This window comes from Malania oleifera, chromosome 3 (assembly GCF_029873635.1).
Source record: "Malania oleifera isolate guangnan ecotype guangnan chromosome 3, ASM2987363v1, whole genome shotgun sequence".
In the NCBI taxonomy this organism is placed as follows: Eukaryota; Viridiplantae; Streptophyta; class Magnoliopsida; order Santalales; family Ximeniaceae; genus Malania; species Malania oleifera.
In genome coordinates, this window is record NC_080419.1 from 55,499,238 (window position 1) to 55,510,020 (window position 10,783).

Sequence of the window (10,783 nt, forward strand, 5' to 3'; positions counted from 1 at the left end):
GGATTTCTTCCAAAAATGTTTATTAAGAGAAAATAACAGGAAGAAATCTTAAGGCTATTCTCAAAAAATGATTTTCAAGATAAAAGCTAAGTGAGAGTAAAAGCTATGGATTAATAATATGAATGCCGAAAAAAAGATAAGTGTTCTCTTTCAAAAATTGTTTTTCAAAAATAGAGAGTGAAAGAGAGTAGAAGAGATTAAAACATTTTGCCCCAAAGAAAACAATATTACATAAAAAATGGTTTGGGATAACTTTGATTAACAAAATAATTTGAGAGGATTTGAGAGTTAATCAAAGTTTCTAATTTGAGGTTATGAGGAGGTATTTAGAGAGTTTGGCGGATTTTTGACCGTTAGGGACATATTAGGGGTTTTAAAAAATATTTAATTAAGTTTTAACCCTAATTACCGCAGTAAAAATGTGTGAACCCGAGAGGTTCGGTCGTTCGAGCAAACACAAGCCTGTTTTTGGGTTCAGGTGACTTTGGGTGAGCCCGGTTGGCTGGGCCAAGGCGATTTTCCAATCGTTCGAGGTTCGGTCGCCTGGTAAGTGGTTCAATTTGCCAAACCTCATAATTCGGTCGCCCGTGGTGATTTTGAACTAAAAGTTCGGGCGGGCGGGGAAGGTAGAAAAAGTCATCTTTAAGTTTCGGTCGACCGTAGATAGTATGTTCAAATACAGCTCGGTCGCCCGACCCTTAGTCAATAGTTTGACTTTAGGCTAGTTTGGTTGATCGAGGCATTTATAAGGCCAAGGTTCGGTCACCTGAGGCTATTTAAAAATGTGCATTTAAGTCTTATTTAGTTTCTATGCTTTTTCAACCCTATGTGAATAAGCTTGCGGCAATTTAGTTAAAGGGTATAAAAACCCAAGGTCAGTCGACCAAAGTCTATCCTAAGGTCTATCTGTGGCCTATCTGAGCATTAATTTATATCATGCAGGATGCATGCATTTATTATAGACCAAAATATAAAGACCTAAATGCATATACAAATTAAATGAAGTATCTTCTTCTTTTGCTCTTCTGCGTGGTATAAACCTGAAATGCATAAACTTTAAGTCCAATAGGTTTCCATTTTCTCATATCTTATTTTCGTGCTGAAATGTAAATCTATTGACACAATAAGTGCACACATAAGATACAGATGTTTTGTCAGCATCAAAATAGGAATCGGATTCAAAAATCTAACTATCTCCCCCTTTTTTATGATGACAAACAAACGCATCAAAGTAAAATGGGTACGGCCTGAAAAGGCACCCCCTAACAATATGCATAATTTATAAATGTGAAAAATATAGCGCAAGCATATTCAAAAAAGAAGACATTTCAAAACATATGCATTTTAGTTTTGCATTAAAACACAACTGCTCAAAAATTTGCCCCCTAGAAAACTTCCCCCTTTTGGTCATCAACATTTTGCTCATTAAAATTCTCCCCCTTTTGGCATCAGTAAAAAGGGTTAAGCTAAGTATAAAATAATTTTATCATTTAAAACAGGTTTAGCAAAGAGAACTCCCCCTTTTTAATTTAATTTTTAATTTTCTTAGAAAAAATCTCCCCTATTTGATATAACATATTGGACATAAAAATTTATAACTGTTCAAAAATATAGCGATGAAGCACACATAACAGTTCAACTAGTCATTCAAATTTAAAATGACATAATAAACATGATTAGACCAGAATTATCCACAAATCATAGAAATTTAAATTGTATCATAAGACCCGTAAAAGATTTGAATTTAAAACATACGACATATGATAGTAGGTATAGGTTTAAGCATAAAGACGGTCTAACTAGTTAACATGCATTTCATGAAAAATCCATGAACCTATTATGCCACACCCTTTTAAAAGTTTGAAACTTCATGACATACAATTTTTAACACAGAATAAGTCATGAAGGCATTTAAGCACGCAAGCAAGAAAAAAGGTATGTATTATTTAAAATCATTTCTTGCCATAAGAATATATATATATATATATATATATATATATATATATATATATATATATTCCCCTTATGATTATCTATAAATGCTAGGGGCGATGCTTGCTGAAAAAGAAATTTTAATTCAAAGATCAAGCAAGCATTGTTTTTCTAATTTTTCATTTAAATACAAATTACAAAATACTAGAAAAAATGCAACCATATAGATCCAAAGATATTAAATAAATTTAAAATCAGGGATCATATGGCATAGCAAAGAACTGTGGCAAATAAAATATTTTCATTTATAATTTTCAATAAAAATAACATGTTTTAAAGAACACACAGAAGATTTCAAGAACTGATGCCTATAATGTTGATGAGCATAGCAAGATATAATTTTAATTTCTAGGTGCTCCCCCTATCAATCAAAATATGTGCTTAGATATTGTGGATAACACATGCACCATAAAATGAAAACATTAAGTTATGTGCAGTATTCGTGCGTACCAAGAACAATCCATATCAAAGATAATTCAGTAAAGACAGGATATAATGTTCAGGGTGCACCAAAAGGTCTTAGGAGTCAAAAAGTAGAAACAGTAATAATATGAGTCCATGGGCTAGGTGACTTAAATCCTTTTCTTGAAGGATGGGGCATAAACTCCCCAGTATAATCTCAAGCAAGCATAAGTGCATTAAAGGGCAAGGATGAATTTTCATTTAAGCACATTTAACATATGCTCATCCTTTACGACAAAACTCAGTATGTAAGAGACTATTGACATTAAGTACTTATTTATTTTTATTATGAGTGGGGCATAAGCTCCCCTTGTATATTTGTGTGCACACATACTTACATTATGGGTCAAGGATGATAGTCATTTAGGAACATTCCTTATATATTCATCCTTTCTAAGAATTTCAATATGTAGCAAATATTAAACATTCAGCACATATGCATGACATATTGCATTTCATATAAAATGCACGATGGCCAAATATGGTTATACTTAGAGGTAATGCAATAGGGGTTCAAAAAGGATGGCACAACTCAAAAATACAATGAGTGTGTTCAATACGAAAGTCATGCAATTACCCTAGTTTATGGACCATCATCAGAACATATGATGTTTAATTTCAGAGATGATGCTTTACCATTTAGGTCTCGAGTGAAAGTGCATAACCCAAACATTTGGACCAAATGGTGTCCATGAACTAGTCCCTTCTAGGGCAACATAATCTGTACATGTTTTAATTTATAGATTTTTGGATTTTACATGTACTAACCTATTTAACTAACTAACATCCTAGGAAATAAACATATAAACTGTGCATGTTTTTTAGTTTAGCATATAACATTTAAAGTACAACATGCACCAGCAGATAGTTCAGCATGCACCTATAACTAAGGATGAAAAATAATATTCTTTTATGATTCACTCATCCTTTTAAAAATATTTTAGCATGCATTAAATTATTATCCTAATACATGGTTTCTTTTTTGAGAAAAGTTCTACCAAAATTTCGGTAGCATTTCGTCTGTAAATTGAACATTTTCCCATTTTTCCATATACCTAAAACCTGATAGATTCACGCAATCTATTTATAATTCAGCTCAAGCATGCGAAAACCTATATCCACTACCAGTATGCAATTCACATCACTGCATCCTCCATGCAGAAAGCATTCAAGACAAGCATGCATTCAGTAGTTCAAACAACAGTTCATAAAAATAAACTATCCATTAAATGATATATTCACTTTTACAAGCAATGGACAGTGGCATTCAGGTCAAAGAAAATTATCCATTCATTAGACAATGTGATTTTTTAGCATAAATGGATATTTGCGTTCAGTACCAACAAATCATCCAATAAAAATATCATAATAAAAAATTTCCAAAATTAAGCATATTGCAATAAAGAGCTTATTGGAAGATATTTTAAATTTTCTACTCCCCCTCAGTTATGCAACCAAAGAATTTTATATTCAATCAATAGTATTTGGCATAACCAATTATTTCTTATATAGGGATAAGCTTAGAATTTCTAGATTAAATTTATCATTTTAAAAGGATCTATCATTTAAGCTCAATGATGAGTTTAGGATTTTACATTACATACCATAAGATAGATTTCCTAAAACTCATTACTATGTGATGGACAAATTATGCTATATTTAAGATTATTATATTAAAGCATATATAGCATTAAGAGTTATTTCCACAGATAAAGCTTCTTTGTCCATTTGAAGGGGATTCTATGTTAAACATGCTTATGAGATTTAAATTTAAGAATTGACATTTTTGTATAAGCATGATATAGCCAATATTATCATATATTATCCAATCATAATGATATATACGTTAAGCTTAGATTGAATTTTTCAATGAGACTCACATATTGGCTAGATTTTCTTAGGGTTCTTAGTTTGATAATATTGTATACTAAAATTATGAATTTTAAGCACAAACACTATTTAAGCATTTAAATCATCAAAATCCTTTACATATTATATCCTAATAAAGATCTTAAGAGTGTCAAAGAAATGTTCCTATTTAGCTTCTCATAAGATGGCATGCAAAAATTACATGATCCATACAAAATCAATACAGTATACGCATTATGAATCATGACATAAATTCAACGCTAGATTCATCATATAATTCACAGATAAAACTAATACAAGATATAACACATGAATTAATATATGAATCAGCAACAAAGTAGAAGGAGGAAGATATACCATATCAGTTTACTCCTTAGTCGTTGGAGCTCAAGGTGGTGTTCCTCTCTCTCTCTTGGTTTTTCCAAAGATCATAATGTTCCCAAATCTCCTTAGTACTAGTACTAAACATGATCTTATGAAAACCATTAGTAACTAAGACACAATATGAAATATGCATGGCACTTATATAATATGCATTAAACCATGTCATGCACAAATCATTTTCATGATTTGGGAAACTTTGCATTTTAAAATCATTTTTCTATGGGATATGATAACTTTGACAAATACTTTCCAAATCCTCCAATCAATTGATTTTACAAAAGCATTTTCAATTTTCAAACTGTAAAATCTACGCAATAAATTTGTATTAAGGTGAGACACATCTCAGTAAAAGAAAAAAAAAAACAATATATTAAAGCAACGTGTGGCAACATGAGATTCGTGAATAACATATTATTCATCATTTGCAAATCATTAACATAATTTCTGAAATCATTTTCTAGTCCTATTCAAACATATGCAAGGTATTTTACCCACGAGATTACTTAAGGATAGAGGTGATTATCCACCCATACAAGTAGCACTCCTCTACTCTAATACATTAGGCAACCCAAAGGTCATAGATGAAACATACTAGGGCACTCACCTTACTCAGTAAGCCCTCAAGTGATAGATTAATCTCGTACTCACATAGTTCATACAAAATCTTACCAGCGAAGGCCCCGAGAATAGGGAAATCTACCCGCCCATACAAGTAGTTTCCCTCTGCCTTAGTACGTTATGCAACCTACTATTTGAATCCTTGTTTGATTGTGTGAGCCATTGCTTGAAGCCTAGAATCTCATATTAGAGGAGCCCACTTGAATCCTTAGTTTTCTTTATTATCACTTGCTACTAACAACCATAAGAATATTAAGTTGTTAAATTAGAACTTGCATTCTTGAATTTTTAAAAGTAGCATCTTTCTTCGTAAAACTTGATTCCTTAATAAAGGAGCACTTAGGACTTAATTTCTGGATAAAATCATACACTTTTTCAAAACTCTTACAACATGTGAATCGTCGCATAATTTATGTTGTTTGTATTTGGTTGATTGAATTCTTGAATCAAAGTGTTCACGTGTACATGCTTGCTTGAGGGTTGACCGTAGGACAAGGCCAACCATACCCATCCTACATCAGGACGTATCAAAGCTAATAGTATCTAAGAAATATTATCAAGTTGAAAATTCCACACTTAAAACCAAAATGAGTTTTATAATTTAGGTACTTAGTTCATTTCGAAACTCAAGTTTCCAAACCAAACATACAAGGTCCAAATTGAGTGGTGTCACGTATGATACATTAGTTATAGTGAAGTAGATTCGTTGGAGCTAACAATACCCAAAAAACCCTTTCAAGTCAAAAATTAAACACTTAGAACCAAAATAAGCTTCACAGTTTATGACCTAGGATGGATATGGTCGGCCTACTCCTACGGTCAACCCTCAAGCAAGCACCTACACGTAAACAGTTTGATTCAATAATTCAATCAACCAAATACAAACATCATAAATTATGAGACGATTCAAATTTTGTAAAATTTTTTAAAAAGTGTATGATTTTATCCAAAAATTAAGTCCCAAGTGTTCCTTTATCAAGGACTCAAGTTTTTATACAGAAAGATGCTACTTTTAAAAACTCAAGAATGCAAGTTATAATTCAAAAACTTAATATTCTCACGATTGATATTAGCAAGTGATAATATTGAAATCTAAGGATTCAAGTGGGCACCTCTAATATGGGATTTTGGGCTTCAAGAAATGGTTCACACAAACAAGCAAGGATTCAAGAAAAGTAATGAATTTACCCAAGAGAATCATTATATGATTTGACGTTGTTCAACATGAGCTTAGACCATGCCAAAAGTCCTTCAATCAAGCTTTGAAATACAAATATGAAAGTGGGTATGTATGTGTAAAAAGAGGAGGTCGTGTCGGTATTTAGAGAGGGGGTGGCCATGTGGGTATTTAAAGAGGGGGTGGCCATGTGGGTATTTAGAGAGGGGGTGGTCGTGTGGGTGAGAGAGGGAGAAAGGGTGGTGGTGATGTTGGATAGAGTGGTCTCTTAGCTCTTGATCTCCAGCGAGAACGATGTAGCCTCACACTACGCAATCACAAGATTGGATAAAGTTTCAAGCTTCAACAATGGAGTTTTCTTTAATATTCAAAACATAGACTAATTAAAGTTTTTACAATGAGAAAGGATATAAAGACTAGCATAGGAGACAAACCGTGTGGGGCCTATAAAATGTGTAGGGCCCACATGGGTCTTGGGGCTTGATCTTGCTTCGACATCTTCACTTGGGTCTTCATGTACCTAATAGTCTTCAAGAATAAACATCTAAGTCTTCAAATCTTCAATCCATGAGTCCATAAAGTCTTGAAATAAAATGTCCAAGTCCAAAGTAAAGTGTACATGCAAAATATAAAATCCAACACAAATAATTTAAAGTCTTCGAAAGTCTTCCATCATAAGTTAGATGATCTTCAACTAATTCCATATGTACCTACAAAACAATTATGAGTAATAGTAGACATCAGGAGGTCATACACGTGTCACCATATCAGCAAAGGAGATAGCCAAAGCATGTTGATCCCCATCATCTCTTTTGGGCCCAAAAGAATTATTCTCTAAAGAATGAGAAGTGATGTACTTTGAATATAACTTCAGGTTGAGATGAAGAAGGTCCTCTTTAAGTAACCAACTCCTCTCGAAAAGTAGCTTGCCTCTCCACTTGACCAAGAACTTTTGGTATGATCTAGCTCATGTGAATGTAGTCTTGTCATCCAAGATTTCTTCAATCCCATCAAGCTTCTTTGGTATTGGAAAAGCTAGAGGCAAAGGCAACTTTAGGTTTTCATGCTCATGAGGAGTGAGGAATGGAGTAGGATCACCTATAAGGTTAGAAGTGGAAGGCTCCATATTAGGCTCACCAAGTCTTGGGTCCTTAACTACCAAAGATAAAATTTATAACCTAACTAACACAAGTTCAGTAAAACTAATGAGTAAGTTAGGTGTCGATCCACAAGGACTACGGTGCAGTTATTTACGACTTCCAACCTAGTTTACTACACTTCGTGTAAAAGGCAAAAAAGGAGAGATTTTGAAAGTGTTTTTATAACAACTACGAAAGCGTGTAAATTTATATTAACACTACTCATACAAAGCAAGTCTCAGATTATGAATCAAACCTAGACTATCGTGTGCGCTAGCTATGCCTAGCCAGCTATGCCTAGCCAGCTATCCATATTAGGCTAGATAGTCAAATAAACCATTCGAGTGGCATAGAGTAGCGAAGGTGCACCAATGGTCCGGAACACGATCGGGAACCAGGGTATACTCTATCCAACGATCACAAGAACACCCCATACATGGACTATAGCCTAATCCTTATAAATGACTAAATCCCTAGCTAGGCTATCCTTTACCCTAGGGTCTCATCACAATCAAAGATATAAACTTGCATGGAAAGTAAAGTACTAGTATTTAAAGTGCATGTATTTAAATGAAAGCAGAGTAAAGAAAGTATGTAAAAATGGCTTCAATTGCAATTCAATAGTCTGTCACTAGCAATCAAAATTACAATTAAATAACCAACTATCTATGCGGTAGCACCAGGAACTCAATGGTTGTCACAAGCCTTTGAAGAATCCAAGCACCAAACTAGTATAGGAATTGAAATCAAAGCAGTAAATCCTACACTAAATGACATCGAAAGACTCTCTAGCTCTATCACTAACCAAAGAGTGGCAAAAGGAAAACCCTAAACACATAAACGAAGCTAAATTTTATACCCAAAAGGGTTGACAAGATTTAGAATTCAAAATAGGAAAGTTCTGCAGGAAATCTCGCAAAGCAGTTTGCGTCTGACGACCAGATCGCACCTTTGTTCTCCCCTAGTTATGCCCTGATTGAGGCTCGTGGGAAATCAGGGATTTAAACTTCTGGCATTCTCAACCTAGTCGCGCCTACAAATCCTCCTCGTTGCATCAATGGTTGAGACTTGCAGGGTCTCAACTTCAGTAATTCTTTAGGATCTCGACCTGGTTGCCACTTAAGGTCTCCTGGTCAAGTTGGTGGTTCGAGACTCTTGGTATTTTTGGCTCAATCAATCTCAAGTTCTTAACCTAGTCGCCCCTCATGGTCACTTGGTCGAATCTTGTAGCATTTCTCTTTCAGTTTGAACCTTGGATTCTTTCTTCTATAACCTGGTTGCACCCTGTGTTGGTTGGTCACACCATATGGTCAAACCATGTCTTGTTTCCTTTGATTAATTGAGGCTTTAGGGGATTGGTTGAGCATCTAATTTGAGCTTTGTGCTTCCCAATTACTCCCTTGAAAGGTACCTCTTTTTGGCATGCAACTTTCTTACCTTTCCTAAAGGAACCCGCTCGGTGCAAATACAGACCATAACCATATCACCTTCTGAAAATTCTTGCAACTTGTGATATACATCAGTAATAGATTTATAATGCTCATTGTTCAAGTTAATTTTCATTCTTATTTCAAAGTGTAAATTATGTATGTGCTTTGCAAATGCATCAACTTGCTCACTCACTCTACCATGTGGGGGTAATAGGATAAGATCTATGAGCTTCTTAGGTTGGTAACTAGTGACAACCTGAAAAGGACTCAATCCTATGGTTTTATTTACTGAACTATTAAATGAAAATTCAATCATAGGAAGACACAAATCCCACTAACCTATGTTTTCACCCACTAGACATCTCAATAGGTCACCCAAGCTCCTCTTAACCACCACAGTTTGCCCATTAGTTTGGGGGTGGTAGGCACTAGAAAACTGAAGCTTGGTGCCTAACATGGCCCACAAGGTCTTCCAAAAATAACTCACAAATTTCACATCCCTGTCAGAAACAATGGTCTTGGGAAGACCATGTAGCCTTACAACTTCCTTGAAAAAGATAGTGGCAATTTTATATGCATCATGTGTCTTGTTGCATGGAATAAAGTATGACATTTTAAAAAATCTATCCACAACAACAAACACAAAATCATTTCCTCTAGAAGTCCTAGGGAGTCCTAAAACAAAGTACATACTAATGTCATGCCAAGGGGTATGAGGCACACGTAAAAGAGTATACAATCCAATGTTTTGCTTCCTACCCTTCGAAGTTTGGCATATACTACAGTGAGACACAATTCTAGCAAAATCCCTTTTCAAATTAGGCCAAAAGAATTTATCCTCTACCATTGCAATGGTCTTATTTCTACCAAAGTGACCAGTAGCACCACTTGCATGCAATTCTCATGTCAACTGGTCACATAGAGATGTAGAGGGTATGCACAACCTAGTGCCTTTAAATAGAAATCCACCATGGATCACAAAATCAGGATGGGATCTAGGAAGTCCCTATAACAAGTCAAAAAAGATCACAAAAATCAGGACATTGGGAATATTCCCTCTTAATGCTTTCAAAGCCTATAACTCTTACCTCTAAGGTTTATAAGGTGGCCACAACTTGGCTCAAGGTATCAACAACTTTGTTCTCAATGCCAGCTCGGTGTTTGAACACAAAAGTGTACTATTGAATGTATTCAACCCACTTTACATGCCTATGATTCAATTTCATTGGGGTGCTCAAATATCTAGTGGTTTGGTGTTCAGAAAAGAATACAAACTCCTAAGGGAGCAAGTAATGTCTCCAGTGCCTCAAAGACTGAACCACAACATAAAATTATTTGTTTAAGAAAGCTTTGGTTGCAACTTTAGGCCATATGAATTCACCTTTCTTTAGACAATTTGTGACGGGTGTCATGATAGTACTAAAACTCTTAATGAACCTTTGGTAAAATTTGGCTATCCCATGGAAGCTTCTTGCTTCATGAATGTTCCTAGGAGTAGACCAATTTCAAATGGCTTTGACCATTTCAGGGTCAACAAAAACTCCACTTTCAATCACAACAAATCTTAAAAAGATTAGTTGTGAGGTCATGAAAGTCACTTTTTCAAGTTTGCACAAACACTATTCTCAAATGAACTAGATGCTCCTTCCTTATTTGGCTATAACTCAGGAAATCATCAAAATAGACAACAAGGAAGTGCCCAATGAAAGGTC